The sequence below is a fragment of the Diceros bicornis genome, chromosome 28, assembly GCF_020826845.1.
Source record: "Diceros bicornis minor isolate mBicDic1 chromosome 28, mDicBic1.mat.cur, whole genome shotgun sequence".
Lineage (NCBI taxonomy): Eukaryota > Metazoa > Chordata > Mammalia > Perissodactyla > Rhinocerotidae > Diceros > Diceros bicornis.
The window spans coordinates 7511354-7530032 of record NC_080767.1 but is presented as its reverse complement, the minus strand read 5'-3'; the positions used below and the strand labels follow the sequence as shown (position 1 = coordinate 7530032).

The 18679-nt window shown below is 47.8% G+C and overlaps 1 long non-coding RNA gene across 5 annotated transcripts in view; it reads right to left on the bottom strand.

Annotated features, from left to right (window-relative positions):
- The window catches only part of LOC131393127 (uncharacterized), a 54960-nt gene extending 38752 nt beyond the window's left edge, over window positions 1-16208 (bottom strand). For 3 of the 5 annotated variants that reach the window (XR_009215874.1, XR_009215870.1, XR_009215873.1), the window contains exons 1-4: window positions 9955-16208; window positions 8695-9004; window positions 8392-8603; window positions 1782-1897 (exon numbers count right to left, since the gene is read on the bottom strand). This is a non-coding gene — a long non-coding RNA (uncharacterized LOC131393127). The remainder of the gene's footprint in view (window positions 1-1781; window positions 1898-8391; window positions 8604-8694; window positions 9005-9954) is intronic. The other 2 variants (XR_009215872.1, XR_009215871.1) reach the window with 2 other exon arrangements.
- Between the last annotated feature and the right edge of the window lie 2471 nt (window positions 16209-18679).

Genomic DNA, 18679 nt, shown 5'->3' with positions numbered 1-18679 from the left:
AGTAACAGGAAAACATATCAAAGTACAAAACTCATTGGAATAGGTCAATAAATAGTTAAAATTCAGCATACTCTAATGTTGTAATGGTGGTGGGTAAATCACTTATAACTCCAGTATGAGGGTTAAAAGATAAAAGTATTAAAAATAGCCTTAAGTACAAAAAAAGAACTAAAAGAAACCATGTTTAAAAAATTAAATGAAAGTAAGATGATGAAAAGTCAACAAATAGAGAAACCCAATAAAGAACTACAAATTATAAAAATGGAACTAAACAGAAATTCTGGGATTGAAAACTACGATAATTGAAATGAAAAACTGATTAGAGGGGCTTAATAGCACATTTGAGATGGCAGAAGAAAAGCAGTAAACTTGAAAATGGAATAATAGAAACTATGCAATCTGAAAAACAAAGAGAAAAGACTCTGAGGAAAATGACCTATGAGACATCATTTAGCACACCAACGTATGTGGAGAGTCTCAGAAAGAAAGGAGAGAAAAAGTGAAAAAAAAAAAAATACTTGTAGAAATAATGGCTGAAAACTTACCAAATCTGATGGAAAATGTTAAACTACAGATTCAGTGTTTACCTCTAGCAAAATAAAAACCAACAGATCCACTCTTAGACACCTTATAGCCAAACTGTGAAAACATAAAGGGAAAATCTTGAAAGTAGCAGGAGAAAAACTGCTTTTCATATACAAGGGGACCATGGTAAGATTAACCACTGACTTCCAATCAGAAACAATGGAGGAAAGGCTGTGGAATGACATTCAAAGAGCTGAAAGAAAAAAACTGTCAACCAAGGATTCCACATATAGCAAATCTATTCTTCAAAAGTAAAGGAAAAATAAAGATATTCTCAGATCAGCAAAGACAGAGAGACTTTCCTGCTAGCAGTCCTACTTACAAGAATCACTGAAGGAAGCCTTTTGAACTGAAAGAAGTGCTTGATTCTTAGATTTGAAAATGCTGGCCTGATGTGTTAAAGGATGTGTGTGTGTGTTTGCCTGGTTGTGCACGTGTCTGGACAGAATGTTCCAAGTTTCTGTGCGCTTTAACCTTTACTGATTTCAAAAGCAACAATGCTAGAAACTTAAGAAAACTGAACTTTGAGGGTTTAACTATTTCAATTTGTTTTATACTTATTTAGCTTTTTGAATTTTGAATAATTATTAATTTAATTTTTTAAGTCTCTCTAACTGAGGATAGTGAAGATTAATGGAAATAAATTTTTTTTAAATGTTTTCAAAATTCAAACAGCTAAGCAAATATAAAAGAAATTTAAGCTCTATGCCTGGGTTGATGCAAGGCAAAAATATATTACATGGGAAAGTTGGAGTTGCAGACAGAGGGCACCCTGAGAATAAAAATCCCTGGGAAATAACCAAAATTCCAGGAAGAACTCCAAATTTTTAAAAGCTATGAAACTGATGGAGTTCAAAGGATCTCAAAGGAACCAGGTACTATCTGAGGTCTAGGTGGAACAAATAGAAAATTGACTAAGGTTTGTCTCTAACAAGGTGAGAGGTGCTATTGGATGGCTCAGAGAAGGGTGGAGGGATCTGCAGGTCTGGATGGTTGGGGAGCGGCTGTGGTCCAGCCCCCTCCTCTTATGGCCCCCTCCCCGCCCTCAGGACCCTTTGTGACCAGACCACAGCCCTGTGATGTGGGCCTGGGGCTCTAGTCCCCAAGTACACTCCCAGTGCTCAGTTGCCTGAGGGCAGCAGTATGATTCACATGATGAAGCAGCTCCTCTTTTCTCTGAAAAGCATAATTGATACCTGGCTGAGCTCCAGTTCCACTTCCTGGGTGATTCATACCATCCTCGCCATCCTGTGTGCACTGGGGTTCTTCGTCCTACGTCCCTACCTCCAGAGTAATCCATCCTTACCACCACCTAGAAAACATGGAAGCATCAGGAAGGTAAGGAACTTTTGGCGCAGACCCAACAGAATATGATTCTCTCTTCCTTTCTATTGTTATTTCCACTTTCATGAATCAACTAGAGAGACTCCTGGGATGGGAAAGAAGAGAACACCATCCTTCTAGGGACAAGCCAGGCTGGGCGGGGGTTAGAGTTAGGGCACTAGGATTTCCATCTGAAGATCTCAGACCAGGAGTCCAGGTGTGCTCCAGGACAAAGTCCCAAACTCAGTGACCAGTAGCCGAGGACTGCATTACTAAGAGCCGGATCTCTGCGGGAGGACAGACCCCTGAGCACTGGTTCACCAGCCGCCTTCCCGGGGCAGGTGTCTTGGGCTGGTCTGAGGGCAGTGCTGAGCTCCTGAGAGACTCTGGGCAGGGGCTGGAGTGGGGCTCTGGCCTTGGGCAGCAGAGTCCTCCCTGATGGGGCTCAGATACGCCCCCGTAGGTCTGAGAGTGTGTGTTTCTGGAGCAGAGGAACAGTGAGGGAAGAGATCCGTGGTGGGTCTCACACAGAAACACCTTTGCGCTCTTCAAAGAAGGAAAACAGAATATTTCTATTCACTTTAAAAACGAGTAAAAGGGGCCGGCCCATGGCTTAGAGGTTAAGTGCGCGCACTCTGCTGCTGGCGGCCAGGGTTTGGATCCCGGGCGCGCACCGACGCACCGCTTCTCCTGCCATGCTGAGGCCGCATCCCACATACAGCAACTAGAAGGATGTGCAACTATGACATACAACTATCTACCGGGGCTTTGGGGAAAAAAGAGGAGGAGGATTGGCAATAGATGTTAGCTCAGAGCCGGTCTTCCTCAGCAAAAAGAGAAGGATTAGCATGGATGTTAGCTCAGGGCTGATCTTCCTCACACACACACACACAAACGAGTAAAAGGAAAGAAAACCCACAGCGCTCCAGCAGTTAAGTGTAGAAAGTCATATGGTTCATGGATACTGAGCGTCCCCAACTTGTCCAGAGAGAGGACGGTGAGAACTGGCTCCCAGCCCCTTGTTTTGTCTCCTCTCGTCTCAGCGTCACGGGGAGCCGCGGGGGAGGAGCAGCAGAACGAGGAAGAAAAGTGGAGCTGTGAGAGGTAAGTGGCTGCCATTCAGCCCTGCCCCCGAGCTAGCCTCCATCCCACCCGTCCCTGAGGGCTCCACGGTCTCCAGGACGACAGTGGTAGAAAGAGATTCCTGTTTCCCTCAGGAAACAGAGCCCTCGAGGAGGCTCCTGGGAAGGAGATCAGAACCCAGATACTTCCCAGATTCTGTGCCCGGAACGAAGCCATGAGGGGCCTGGAGTGGGCGTTGCCCAGCAGGGGCCAGTGGGCTGTAGTGGATCAATAGTGCCTGGATTGGGAGGTGGGACCTCCAGGTCCGACTGTAGACAAGTTGTTTAACTTGGCTCAGATTCCACTGTGAGGTGACTCCTGCCCTTTCTCCCCCACAGGGCAGTGGCGAGGGCTGTAGGGGGTAATGGATGTGGAAGTACTTTGTAAACGACAAACTGCTCCCCAGTCTGAGCCTTGCCATCCCTGTCAGGGGTCACGTGACCTTGGACACTGATCTTAGGCTCAAGTCTAATCTCCCCACGGTCTCCCCTAAAGGGACTTTGCAGTCAGCCTCCTGTAAGACCCCTAGGCCCCTGCCTTCACCAGCATGACCCAGTCTCCTGATTTCTAGCTTGCAGAGATTGCCTCAAAGAACTAGAAGAGGTTCGGGGCCTGGTTTTACTTATGCAAAGGTAAAGAATCTTCCCCGTGTCTCCTGGGTTCTTCTTCTTCCCAGAGCCTAAGATGCGACCTAAGTTGTCTCCACTGCGCTTCAGCCAAAGGGACGGGCAACAACTGGGAAACGGGTCCTAGAGTGAACACGTCAGCTCAGTTTCCTTCTTTAGATGTCTGACTATTGCCCCATGAAATGACTTCCCAGACAGGGCTCTGGTATAGGCTAGTGCCAGGGCCACTCTGTGGGAAGAAGGCCACTTAGGCTAGCCATCCAGTCACTCTTCCATCTGACAAGTGCTTAGTGAGCATCTCTGCACAAGGCACTTGCCCATCAAGGAGTCAACTACGGGGCGGGGGAGATGATCTCCGATCATGGCTAATGAACACCCATCGGGACTGAGAATGTGACTGTGCATTACAGGCTGCTCCCTTGTGACACAACAAGATCTCTGATTCATAGAGAACCTCAGATGGACAGACTAGTTCTTTCTCATGATGGAAGTGGAAAGCAGAAAGGAGGGCAAAGTTCAGGCTGCAGTCCACAGAGAGAAAGAAGTATATGGGAAGAAGCTCTGGGAGTGCTGGGACCAGCTTGTGAGAGGTACTCCTTGGTTATCTACACTGTGCCCAGGGGTACAAAAGTGAATCAAAAACACATAGTCCTGGTAGTGCAGGAGAAGACAAGGCCACCCTAGGCTTGCAGAGGACAGAGGCAGGCCTTGGCCTGGGTGCACACATGTCTACTAGGTCAAGGAATGGGCTAGAAAACACACTAAATATTTTTCCAAAAGGTGACACACTGAAGGATATGAAAGGCAAATTGTTAAGTAGATGTAAATACACTGAGGTGTTAAGACACCAAAAAGAAAAGTCACAGGAAGCACACACCGTAACAGAGTATAAACAGGGCTGGATTAATACAATTTTGATGGGATGCATTCCCCAGTTTGGGAATTTATTTACCTAGTGATTTTCACTTGGAAGATAGAAATTATTATCAATTTGTTTATTATCAAAGATTTTTTATTTTGCAATGACAATTTGTTTATTACCAAAATTTTTAAATTTTTCAACGACAATCAATTTGGTGCCATTATTTAAATCAGGTTCTGGGCAGAGTCGCCTAGGACTATAACATGGGGCACACAGGCACGGAGGATTTAATCTGTGAAGACATGTGTACCTGGCCCCTAGAGGACAATGAAACTCACCACGGTCTAATGACAGAACTGTCGCTGTACAAAGTTGCCAGAGCACCAGAACCGTCATGGGGTCACTATCTAGGGAGAGAGTGATTTTTCAAGCTGGGCTTACTTGACATTTTGGGATCTGATTCTTAGAAATCCAAGCAACACTGTGAGGACCTAGAGGAGGCAGAGTCCTGAGGTCTGGAATGGCCACTCCCAGGAATGGGACGTCTGTGAGTGCCAAGAGCCCAGGTGACAACCATAAATGTGCAGTGGCACCAGCTCGTGTGCTTCGTCCTCTTTGTCCGGCAGCCCCCAGCCACCCAGGTTGAGTAATGGGGAGGAAGGCAGGCTGTGGTGCTGCTCCCGGGAGGGAAGGGCAGGGGTATGGGGGAGCTGTTAAGAAAGCATTTCAGGTGGGCAACTGTGGGACTCCCACTGGGAAGACCAGGAGTGGAAGGAAGTGGCAGGCTTGGGGGCCTGGAGGTCCTCATGGGGCTGAGAAGGAGGGTGATGGAAGTAAAGGCCCCCAGAGACCCCCACAGAACCACCTGGTGAGAGCGGCCACCCTGCACAGGCGAGCACACAGCTCCACATCACTGACAGTGGGGCCGCTTTCATTATTCACAACGAGGATGTTGCTTTCTTTCCCCCTCATCTAATATTTTAAGTTGACAAGGTTTACCTGCTGATATTCCCTAGGTAGGTAGGATGTGACAAATATTCTATGGAAAGGAACTGAGGAACACAGGCACAAAAACAGGGAGAGGTGGTGTGAGGAGGGAGAAAGGAAGGAAGGGAGGGGCAAAGGGCTACATGAAGTAAGAGATTTTCTAGTACTTCAGGGTCAGTGGTGATCTGGCCCCCAATCATGTCTCTGACCTCATCTCCTCCTATTCTCTTCCTCCCTCACTCCGCTACAGCCACACTGGCCTTCTCACTACTCCTCAAACACATCAGCCATGTTCCCGGCTCAGGGCTTTGTACTTGCTTCCCTCTGCCTGTAAGATTCTTCCCACACCTGGCTCACTCTCCTCTTTCAGCTCAAATGTTACCTTCTCAGAGAGGCCTTCAGCAAGCCCTCTGTTTAAAACTGCCACAACCTCTGTCCTGCTTTATTTTTCCATATAACATTTATCACCATCTGGCATGTGATTTACTTAATTCTGGCTCCCTCCCCTTTCCCTACCACGACCACCATGACAGCAGATTTTTTTATCTGCTTTGTTCACTCCTTCATCCCCAGTGCCTAGCACATAGGAGGTACCCAGCAAATACCTACTGAATGAATGGGAGGAAGAAGAGTGGAGGGGCAGATGGAATTGGAGTCAGATTTAAACTAACCCTGGATCCTCAACAGTCTGAAAGAAACCTGTTATTACTGATCTGATTGAAGGTGTGGGGCAAGTTCCAAAAGCAAGGATCAGACACCATCTGAGGCCTTCTCTTTTGCTCCCAAGAACTCCCTGAAAGGTTCCCCCAGAGAGCATACTGTCTCAAATATTAGTCTGGAAAAAGGCTAGACCTAGAATCTCCAACTGCCATGAAAGGGATGCTCTAAGACTTTCTTAAAATAAGAACAAGGATGAGCCAAGTCACCACCTGTGCTTGGAGGTGGCTGAGCCCTGTAGGAATTTCCTGCTGCCACTGTAACAAATTACCACAAACTTAGTGGCTTAAAACAACACATATTTGGGCCAGCCCCGGTGGCCTAGTGGTCAAGTTTGGTGCACTCTGCTTCAGCAGCCTGGGCTCAGTTCCTGGGGGCGGACCTACACCACCGGTCTGTCAGAGGCCCTGATGCAGCGGCAGCTCACCTATAAAAAGAGGAAGATTGGCAACAGATGTTAGCTGAGGGCGAATCTTCCTCAGCAAAAAAAAAAAAAACCCATATTTATTCTCTTACAGTTCCGGAGGCAAAAAAAAAAAAAACCCATATTTATTCTCTTACAGTTCCGGAGGTCAAAAGTCCAAAATTAGTTTCAGTGGGCCATAACCAAAGTATTGGCAGGGCCGTGCTTCTTCCAGAGGTTCTAGGGGAGCATTTGTTTCCTTGTCTTTTCCAGCTCCTAGAGCTGCATTCCTTGAATCCCTTGGCCTCTTCCTCCCACTTCAGAGCCAGCAATGTAGCATCTTGCTGCAGTAGTCACACCACCTTCTTCTGTATCACATCTCCCTTCCCCTTCTTCTTAAAAGGACACTTGTGATCGCACTTAGGGCCCACCTGGACAATCCACAATAACCTCCTCATTCCAAGATCCTTAACTTAATCATATCTGCAAAGTCCATTTTGCCACATAAGGTAGCACCCACAGGTCCCAGTGGTTACAGCCTGGATATCTTTGGGGGCCACTACCCACTCTAACAAAGACAGACTCCAAGAGTTTGGAAGAAACCTAATTCAGACCTCTGGTCCCCATGAAAGAGGAGTCAGATTGGGAGTCTTGGCAGCATCCTGGACCAGAGTCTTTCTTTTGCTGTAATTGCTTGCTAATTAACTAGGGCGTGCGGAATTAATGTCATGAAACTGAGCATTTTAGCCCTTGAAGGTCCTCCTTAAAAGAGAAGGATAGTTTTGTCTTCTCCAACCTGAAGTCCCCAATGGACCACTCAGGAGTCCATCCCAGGACGTGCATGCTGAGGGTCAACGGGAACCCATCAGGTTCTCTAGACTGTTCCAAAGGCTTTTATAGGAGGGGAAGCTGCAAAGAAACCGTCTGAGACAGATGAACAAGCTTGAGATCAGGGAAGGCAGGTAAGCTTTCTCTCATGAGAAGCCTGGGATGGAGGGTTCCAAGAATCCATCTGGGTTTGGAGAGGAAGACTGCTGTGATTAGAGTGCCAGATCAGCTGGCAATGTCTGACTCCAGGAACAGACAGGTTAATGACAGTCCACATGCTACATGTTACCAACTCTGCTCTACATGGTACCTCTGGGAGCTACAAGAAAGTAGCTTCTGCCCAGACACTAAAAAACTTGAAGAAGAAAAGCAAGAGAAACACAACCACTCCAGGAGATGGCTTTATACCTTAGACATTGTCCCTCTGCTGTGTAGACATCATACGGTTTCTTACTTAGTTGGAACATGCTGCTCATTGTGAACCATTTCACTCCTCAAAGCCCTCAAGGGCCCAGTGAGGTGACTGAGGAGGGTAAATTTCCAACATAAGAACTACATGCTTATCTTATTGGTTTTATTGATGTGATCTTTACCAGTGGACCTAGCTGGCAAGAAATATTTAACAGGGAAATGATAGAGCAGTGGTTTTCAACCAGAGGTGATTTTGCCCCTAGGGGACATGTGGCAATGTCTGAAGACATTCTTGGTTTTCACAACTAGGGGTGGGGGTGCTATTGGCATCTAGTGGGTAGAAGCCAGGATGATGTTAAACATCCTACAATACACAGACAGCCCACATAACAAAGGTTTATCCAGCCCAAAATGTCGATAGAGGCACCCTATGTAGAGAAAATGGAACTGGAGGCAAAGAAAGTAAAGTGTGAGTTGTGAACAAGGAAATGTTTTAGGCAATTAAGGGAAACTGAGGAAAGGCATACCTTGCTTGCTTGTTTGGAAACAGGGATGATCAGTAGAGCTCTGGGTTCCAGCAAATTCAAGGATGGCCTGTTTGTGAGGAGACAGTGGGCCCGCAGACTGCTGTGTATGCAGGGCAGCCTGCTTGGCTAATGCTGCTGTTGGGAGAGCAAAGCTGACCTGCACTTCCATCGGAGTGGTAGCCAAGGAACTCTGTGCCTCTGAGGTCACAACTCTTAGATGAGGGAAGTGCCAAAAGCAGTGATAAGGATCAAGGAGTGACAGCAGATTACAAATGAAAGCAATGGAAATCTGTTTTTAAATACCTATTAGTATAATAATATAGACACGAACTGAAGGATGAGGTGGTTTTCCAGTAACACCTGGGAGTCTCTCCCTCGGTCTCCTCCTCATGTGAGAGCCCTTTCAAAGCTGTGTCACTATTAGCTGTGGAGAATTTGGTAATGGTCTCAGGAGAGCTGCTGAGATGACAACAAGGCTGAGTAGAAGTTAGGCTTTGAAGACTGGGCTCGAAAGAAAAAGAAGGGGTGCTGCCATGCACTGCCCAGAACGCCAAAACTGTTTACCAGAAGATGAAGACTCCCCATTCTGAGGCTGGGCTCCTGGTGCCATGACCTGTAAATCAGGGAAAGATCTGGTTCAGAAAGGCATTTCTCCCCAGCTCACCACCTCAGAACCTAGCTCAGTAGAAAGGGGACAAACCAGCACTTACTGAGGCTCATTTTAATGATTTAGGCATGAACCCATACATTAGAGCTAAGAGTCACAAGCAGGTTTGCCCAACACTCCAGCTCTTCCCATGGTCTCTTCACAGACAGAAAGAGCTCCAGAGACAGGGCCAGGACACAAGGTGCTAAAACCCAGAAGCCAGGGCCCCAGGGAACCACAGAAGGAGCCAGCTCTTTGCTAACACTGTAGTCCATGTAGAGTCTGCTCTCAGTCTCAAGCAGTTCCTCCAATCTTGACCTCCTGCAAATTCTTTTTGCTGTTTTCACCTCTTGACCCCTTCTTTCCCTCTCTTTCTCTCTCTCTCTACCATTCTCTAATTTGTCCCCCTCTTTCTTCTTTTCACTCTTCTCGCTTCCTAATCGTCTATGATACTGAAACTGAAGTGTATCTGAAACACTGTTAGTGGTGTTACATGAAGCTTTAGCTTTCCTGCTTTTTCTTTTTGAATAAATTATGATTAACTTTTTAATGTGCCTTGACAATAAAACATAAATTTAGTTCTGTTTTAACTTTTGTGAACCCTTTAATCTCTCCTGAGTATCAGCATTCCTAAATAAAGGGGGGATGGGGCGTTGTAATCCACCCATGCTCTCTGGGTACTTAATCTGTGTGGCTGACAGATCAAAATTAATAATTTTAACAGCAACCAGAAGAACTCAGATTTAATATGAGGAAGAATTTCCTTACATTTAGACTACTGCAGTAGTCTCCTACTTAATCTATCTCCATTCTTTCTCCATTCAATCAACCTTTTTGCAATATTAACACAATCACTCCTTACTCCAAAACCAACAATGACTACCCACTGCCCAAAGAACAGAGTGAAAATTCCTCACCTGGAGGCCGGCCCAGTGGTGTAGTGGTTAAGTTCACGCGCTCTGCTTCGGCTGCCTGGGGTTCGCAGGTTCGGATCCCGTGTGCAGACCTACACACCGCTTGTCAAACCATGCTGTGGCAGCATTCCTCATACAAAATGGAGGAGGATTGGCACAGATGTTAGCTCAGGAACAATCTTTCTCAAGCAAAAAGAGGAAGAGTAACAACAGACGTTAGCTCAGAGCCAGTCTTCCTCAACAAGAACAACAAAAAAGTTCCCTCACCTGGCATCCAATGGCCTCTGTCAAACTACTAGGAATTTCCTAAATAACAGTGGTTTTCCAGCATGGAAATTGTGAAAAGATGCACTTTTCTCCTGGAAGTATTCATATTCAGGCCAGGTTACCTCACATAAGGGATGCTAAAAAGAAGTAGCTAGTCTCCAAGGAGGCCTCTTTCCCTCCCAATGAACTATGCTTCTTGGCATTCACACCCTTGTGTAGTCCTCTCCCTGAATCTGAACTGGTCCTGTGACCAACAGGAAATACAAACAAAATACAAACAAAGTGACACTGTGTGATTCCCAAGGCTAGGTCATAAGCAATCTTGCCATTTATGCCTGGTTCTCTCAGTATACTCACTCTTGGGACGTTTCTGCTCAGAATCCAGCCATCATGCTGTGAGAAACCCAAGGCACATGGAGAGGCCACATGCAGGCACCCAAGTCAATAGCCAGCATCAAGGGCCAGCCACGTGAGTGAGCCAGAGTGGATGTCCAGCCCAGCTGAGCCTTCAGATGACTCCTGCCCTGGGTTCCATTGGACTGTAGCAACATGAGACACCCCAAGTGAGAACTGCCCAGCTGAGCCCAGTCAACCCACAGAACCACGACAGATAATAAAGTACCAATTTCACTTAAGAATATCCTAGATGAACCAATAAAAACTAACTTTATTAAATCTTGACCCCTGAGTACACATCTTTTAAATATTCTGTTTAACAAAATAGGAGTTACATGATTGTCTCAAGAAGCATCTGTGCGATTGTTTGAGTTGCAAGCTAAATTAGCTACTTTTTTACACGAAACATCATTTTTACTTGAAAGAAAAGACTAACAGACAAATTATAACTATTTAGACTTGGTTATCTGACAGACTTTTTCTTGAAAATGAATGAAGTGAAACTGTTACTTCAAGAAAAAAACCTGACAGTATGTTACCAATGATAAAAATCAAACTTTTAAGAGAAAATTCAAATGATGGAAAACTTGTATCCACCACTGTGAGCTTGACAGTTTCCCAGTACTTGAAGAATTTTCTGATGAGAGCAGTGGTGATATTAATATCATTTATTGATGTCGTAAAATGAAATGTCAACGTTTAGATCTATGTAACTCAGTGAACCAATATTTCCCAATGACCAATTCAAAGCGTAAGATGGAACAATGCATTTTAATGTCACAAAGTATGAAAAGTTTGTTGATAAAATTTCAGACTCCACATCCCAACTAACCTTTAAGATGAAACTACAACTTGTTGAGTTTTAGTATAGTATCAGAGAAGAATATCCACAATTATCTGCAAAAGCTACTAAAATGCCCCTCTCTTTCTCAATTACATAGCTGTGTGAAGCCAGATTTTCTTCATATCCTTCACATAAAACAATATATTTCAAGAGATTGAACACAGAAGTAGCTATGAGAATCCAGTTGTCTTCTATTAAACCAGACATTAAAAGAGATTAGCAAAAATGTAAAATGTCACTCCTCTCACCTTTTTTCTTTGAAAAACAGTTATTTTTCATTAAAAATGTCATTTATGATATATGTAGTGGGTTTATTATTACTACATTAAATGAATTAACAAATTAGTGATTTTTAAAAATTCCTCAGTTTTAATTTCTTATATGGTAAACAAAAGTTCTTGGGGTCCTTAATAATTTTTAAGAGTGTAAAGGGGTCATGAAGACAAAAAGTTTGAGAATCACTGTTTTACAATATGCTCAAGTTGACTTCAAAATTAACCAATTTTCAAGGCCCAATCTGAAACCCAGTTTCTTTAGGGACAAAGCCAATCCTCAGTGATGACTTGCTTCCCTAAGTGATTACCCTTGTATAGCACCATGTTCTTAGTACCCACCAGCTCTCTAATATTTTAAAAATCTTTTTGTGCATCTATCTTCTCTCCCCAACTAAGCTCCACACACTCGGGGCAGGGGGGCAGCCAAGGACCACATCTGAAACATCTGTCACAGCACCTGGCCCACACAAGCGCCTCAAATGGAACGACTAAGATGACAACACCACAGTTTTTGAGATTAACACTGCAAAATCTGACAAAGCTAAGAAAGAAAACTTCTGCTGGGACTGGGAGCTCAAAGCTCAGGGATATTGACCCCTGGACACACACCACTGCTGCCACTGTAGCTAGCTGCCACTGACACAAACGACAAAGCAAATCAACTTAACTCAGCAGCTCTCCTGCTCAGCAGGAACTTCTACCTCATGCACTCTCAGGGAACCTCAGAAGCCTCCCAAACCCCTCTTCTTCCTCCTTCACATTTCCTTCAGAGGAAAGGACTTGATATTGGTTTGAGAACAGGAGGGGCCCCCACCTGAGGCCTTCCTGCAAGATCCACAAACACCTAACTTCCACAGACTGACAGACATACGGGCTCAGCACCCTGTTTGGCAACAGCAAAACTGCAGAGTGCTAAAGGCAGAGAAAGGGAAGCGAAGCTCATAACCAGCTACTGGAAACACTGAATTTCAGAGATTAAAACAAATGAGACAGGAGTCCCATGTTTCCCCTGCCCTCCAGCAGGGACCCCACCATAGCCCAGCCTCCCAAATAGTTGGGACAATGAACATCGAATTCCCAGAGCTCCCCTTCTGAGAGTTTACAAAACCTACCAGGCATCCTGAGAACAAATAGCGAAACAGCAACGGGAAGCCCCGAGCATCGTTCACACTCTGGTGACGACCCACTACCCCAGCAGAGATGGAAGGAATAATTCTGTGTATTATGCCCAGCTCTCATATGTCAGTAAACTATAGACATGTGACAGGGACTGAATCCAGTTTTTTACCATCACTTCCCAAGTGCCTAGTACTGTGCCTGGCACATAATAGGCACTCAAAAATGTCTGTTGCATACATCAAAGAGAATGACGGACACCATCTTTGTGGCTTGGCACGCATATGGGCAAAGAAGTCTGTTCATTTGTTCATTCAATAAATATTTATTTAGCATCTCCTCTGTGCCAAGTACTGTCCTAGACACAACAGGAAACAAAATAAGTCCTTGCCCTTTTGGAGTTTATGCTTTAGTGGGTGTAAAGGTAAAAATCTCAATGTTCCCAAAAAAACTATGTTAAGTCACTGACATTCAATAATTATTTAATAAGTGCCCACTACATGTGTGATGAGTACCAGGTGCTATGACAGGCACCTGGGATCTGGGACTCGGCCCTAGTGAAATTATTTTATCTTCTAGGCCAGGATCCTAAATCTGAGACATGTCAGTCAGTTGTCAGAGGCCTCTCGGTAAGGAAAATGGGATTACCTCTTTGGTGCATCTGTTCTCCTCTGCTGGTGAGCAGAAGGCACTGCATGAGTACCATGGGCATGCCCAAAACACCAGGCAATACTGCAGGACAGAAAGAAACCCAACATCTTTAGCTGAGAGGCACTGGGGGGTCAGAAAAGCAGCTCTAATAAGTTACAATTAAACAAAACTCAAAGAGTACTCCTAAGGCAAGCTGGCTCCTCCACTGTCCCTCACGCACACACCTTGAGATGTTGTTATTCTGAGCCTGAATCAGCAAATACTTTCCAATTCGAGAAGTACTCTGCTCATTTCCAAGGAAGCAGACATCGGCTTTGCTGATTTTCCCAGGGTGGGGCAGAAGGAGCTGGCAAGGTGAAGGACCTGGAGCCCAACACCCCGCCATGGGTGGCAACTCATAAACGCAGACGTCCTGACCCGTGCTTGATTCCTTGACCAAAGTCCCAAGGAGACAGCACTGGAGTCACACGCTAATCACCAGTCTATGAGTTATGAAGGCCAGGAATCATCTGCCAAGGAAGAAGACCTACATGTCTGAAACCTGACATGTCTGAAATGGCAAGGGGCCATTTCCTCCCTGCCAAGCTCAAGCAAGTGCCCAGCTCTCTTCTAACACTGTGGTAGCCAGTTGCTGCAAGTAGCTCCTCCTCTTGGATCGAAAGGCACAGAAAAATGCTCAGGGGCATCAAAACATCTACAAGAAGCAGCCACTGGGCAATCTGGGACAACATGGCACAGGCAAGGGCGTCACACACAGAACTTCTGACACGACACAAGCAAGAGCCTGGCAGTACAGACAAAGTCCATGGAGATGCTGGGTAGGGAGGAAGAAGAGAGTGTTCCCAGTGTGGACAACGCTGGGCAGTGGGGCGGCTCTTGGCACTTCCAGGCCCTACAAAGGCACTGGAGGAGGGCCCCAGTTTAGCTTCCCAGCCTGGCAGGGAACACCCAAGGAGGTGGTTCTCGGTGACAGGATACAGCTGAAGCCTTTAGAAGGAATAGGTCCAACTCCTCCTCAGAGAGAGGAGCTGCACTGTCCCAGGACGTGCCAGGATCCGCAGGCCCTGAGGACAGCTTCCACAACGGCCAGGACAGCTGCATTCTATCCAAACAGAGGCCTACCAGCTTCCCAGGCCAGTGCCCAACACTGGCTGTCCTCTCACCAGGCCCTTGGGGAAGGGACCTGAGGAACCACAGGTGGGCTGGAAGGCTGAGTAAGGGCAGTTGTCCCTGAGTGGGTTGAGGCATACTCCAAAGGAGGAAGCAGTGGTGGAGAGGCAAGGAGAAAGGCAGCCAAACAACAGAGCGGTTCGTTCAACTACGGAGTTGATGGGCTACGCCATCTGTAGAATAACGTCCGGGGCCTCGCTGCCCACACCTTTGAAAAAGAGAACGGGCTGAGCAGGCGCTGCAAAAAGCACTGAACGGGACCTTGGTAATTGATAATCACGACTACCCACGCAGAAGACAACAGTGTGGACAAACTGCAAGAAGCTATCTGGCCAGGGCTGCTGGTGGCCAAGCTGCTCCACAAGGGCTGGGCTTGATCGCTCCTCCAGCCCTTCTCACCTGCCGCCTCGGTGCAGAGCACTCCTAATGGGTAAGCAAAGACAGAGGAACAGTGAACTGCTCAAGAGAGTCAGGTAAAGTCCTTGGGAGCCAGAGACTGACCTAAATTACCACCAAACACACACCCTCAACTTCGTCAGAATGACCCATTAAAACTACAGAGGGATGTTTCTTTCTTTCTTTTTTTTATGAGGAAGATCAGCCCTGAGCTAACATCCATTGCCAATCCTCCTCTTTTCTTTGCTGAGGAAGATTGGCCCTGGGCTAACATCTGTGCCCATCGTCCTCTACTTTATACAGGACACTGCCATAGCATGGCCTGAGAAGCAGTGTGTCGGGGTGCGCCCGGGATGCGAACCTGCAAGCCCCACGTTGCTGAAGCAGAGAGCACGCATTTAACCGCTACGCCACCGGGCCGGCCCCAGAGGGATGTTTCTCATAGAAACAAGGGACCCCTTTTGGTCCTTTCTGCCCAAGTCTCCCACAAGTGCCGCTTAGGAGGGGGCTCAGGGGTCAGTGCAGAGAGGACTGGCTCAGCCATCCACGATCCTATTCCTTTCACACAAAAGGGTCAGTGCACAAGAGGAAACCTTTAAAGTCTGGTCCAGCTGGTTCAGTTGGCTCTCCAACACAGCTCTTGAAGGTTACCAATTCTGTGTCCAATTCTGGCTCAAAGACAGAGAGCACGATCCTCAAAAGAGGAGACCTAGAAACCCAGAGCCAGGTGAAACAACAGGCCTTCATTTCTAAACTTCAGAGTGGGTCATGCTTTCAGAATCCTCCAAGCTCATATGGGGCAGAAACAGAGGCTATGTTATTTCCTGAAGCTCTCTCTAGGGGACCGGCACCAAATAAAGGAGCTCAAATTGAAGGCACCGGAAAAGAACTTTCTGCCTGGCAAGAAGGTGTTATGAGAGGTTCGGGGATTCGATCGGAGACGTAAAAGACACTCTCCACTCCAAACAAATGAACTGAAGGTATATTTTATTATATAGAGGATAGTAAAGGTGATAGTCTGCAAACAGATCCAAATAGGTCAAATATTAAGAGGGAAAAAACATCAGCTCGACTGGAAAGAGAAAACATCCACATCGACTGAAGGGAAATGATACAAATCAACCAGAAAGAGAAACACCAGGTTGACCAAAAAGAGAACCATCAAATCAATTACTTCACATCAAATCAGTTACTCACAACATCCATGCCCCACTGCCAGGAGAGTCCTGTCAATCGACGCGGCTGGGCAAGGATCACACGTCCTGGGCAAGGTGTCCCTTCCACAGGTGAAACTCTCATTAGGTCTCAGTTTCCAGCAGTTTTTATACCATCAATAATTTTCAGAGTAAGCAATTACAGACTTTGCAGAGCAAGCATTTAGAGTTTCCATGCACAAATGGTTATCAGTGGCATACGTGCACTGAGCCCCCTGGCTAACGTCCCAGCCCAGTAATTGTGTATGTGCATTGTTCTCTCTGGTTATCGTCCTAGCCCGGCACAGATGGCCAGTCCATCCCGTGCTACGACGCTCCAAGACCCTTGAAATGTTACAACTTGCAACTCTCTCCGTGGGAGAAAGGCCAGTTCCCGGGAAAAGGCCAGTTCCCACCATACAGAAAGCAGCTTTATATTTCTTTGTGCGCTGGTGGCCATAGGTCAATGGAGCGGCCAAACATGGCTGTACTCATGTTAAGACAGAAGGTTAAACACCCAGACACATCACAAAGGTGGTGGGCTCTCTAGCCCCAGAAAGGATGATCTCTGTGACTGGAAGCAACTCAAGTTCCTCACACGGACTAACTAATGCAGCCCGCAACCTGCCCAGGCAGATACTGACCTGACACCCTACGCCTGGGCAAAGGGACAACAGAACTTCAGTGTCAGCCTCCCTCTTGGATCCACAGGAAATTAAGCTCCCAAGGAAAACAGAGGGAGAAGAACCTTCAAGAGAACCTGCTCAATGACTGATATCAGAGGCCCTGACACATTCAGTGGGTCAGAGATGCGCAAGGGAAGATCAGCAGCTGGTTCAAGCCACCAATAATAAAAGGCACAGATGCCTGCCAGCCCCAGGGCTATTGGCTGGCAATCCATTTCAAAACTCAAACAGGAAAAAACTGTTCTGGAGCCAGTACAGAGGAAAAAGGTTGAGGACCAAAGGCATTCTCTGGGGCACAGCTTCTGGAGACTTAGCTCTTTGGGATGGGGCATAGGGTGGAGGGTGGGAATGAGGGCTGAGATGGACTAGGGCATCAGGGTTTAAAAGTGTTCAAAACATCCAGAGTGGAAAGACACAGAGCCCTGCTTCCTGGAAGGGGACAAGAGTTGGATGAGGCCTCCAGCTACGCCCGGCACACACCCAACTCAGCCGACAGTCTCTCCCTAAGAGTTCCTGGAAGTCAACAGACCCATAAAAGTTCCGTATTAAAGCTGTGATTAGACGAATGGTCTACAAATCTGACATCATCCCTGATGCAACACTCCAGTAAACTTTCCCAGAGACATACCTGCTCTTTACCTCAGACATTCAGCCCCTTACTTCAGTCAGAAGCTGAACATCCCCACCCCACGGGCACCTCAACTACAGGCCAAGGGAAAGCAGAGAAGTGTGTGGAGCTAATGCTTCTGCCTGAAGCAGAGGCAAGGAACGGGAGGGAAGGGGAGGCGGGTGACAGGGATGCAGGGGACGGGGCTGATAAGAAGGTAATCAGAGAGGGGCAAAAACACGACCTCTGGGAGGAGCCAGGACAGGAGGGGCTTAGGTAGACAGGGACTGCAGGCACGGGGCTGAAAAAGCCCAACACCGCCGCGAGGAAGATGATGGGCAGCCGTAACGCCGAGAGGGGCCAGGCAACTGGGGGGAGGCGGGGAGAGGGATGGAAAGAGAGCCAAGACTGACAGGGCAAGGATGGGAGGACGAAGGCAGGAGACAAGGACAACGAGGGGGCCAGAGAAGATCCCCAAGGAGACCCTGGGTAGAGAGGGCAATAGATTTGGGGACACCAGAGAAGGGGTGAAGGAAGAGGTCCGAGACAAGCGGCGTGGGAGAGGACCCCGAGCCTGAGACCGGCTCTCAGAACACAGAAGTGGGAGGAGACGGAGCCCCGAGGCCCAAGAGGGGGCACAGGGTCGCGTGGGGGAGCCCCGCGCTTCGGGCTCAAAAGCGATGGGGGTCCAAACGGCTGTGGGCGCGGGGGCGGCAGGGCGGGGCGCCAGGGGAGCAACGGCCGAGCGCCGACCGGCTCCTGCGGCCGGAGCGCCGGGAAGCGGCAGCGGCTCGGCCCGCGGCCCCCGCTGCTCCCCACCCCACTCCCCGCCGGGCCCTGCGCCCCAGCCCTGGTGGCCGCCTCAGCCCGGGCCCGCCGCTTCCCCCGACCCGGACCGACCTGTCCCGGCCACCTCCCGCGCCACCGCCGCCGTCCCGCAGGCTCCACAGGACCCTCGGGGGCCGGACACAACGTCTCTGCTAACCCCAGGGGCGCGTCCCGGCCCCGCCCCCGCCAGCGCGCCGCCGCCGCGCAGTCCGCCCCGCCCGGCCGCGGCCAATCACCGCGCCCGCTGGAGACCCCTGATTCTGCCACTCCGCCCACCGCACGCTGCCCGGGGCCCGCCT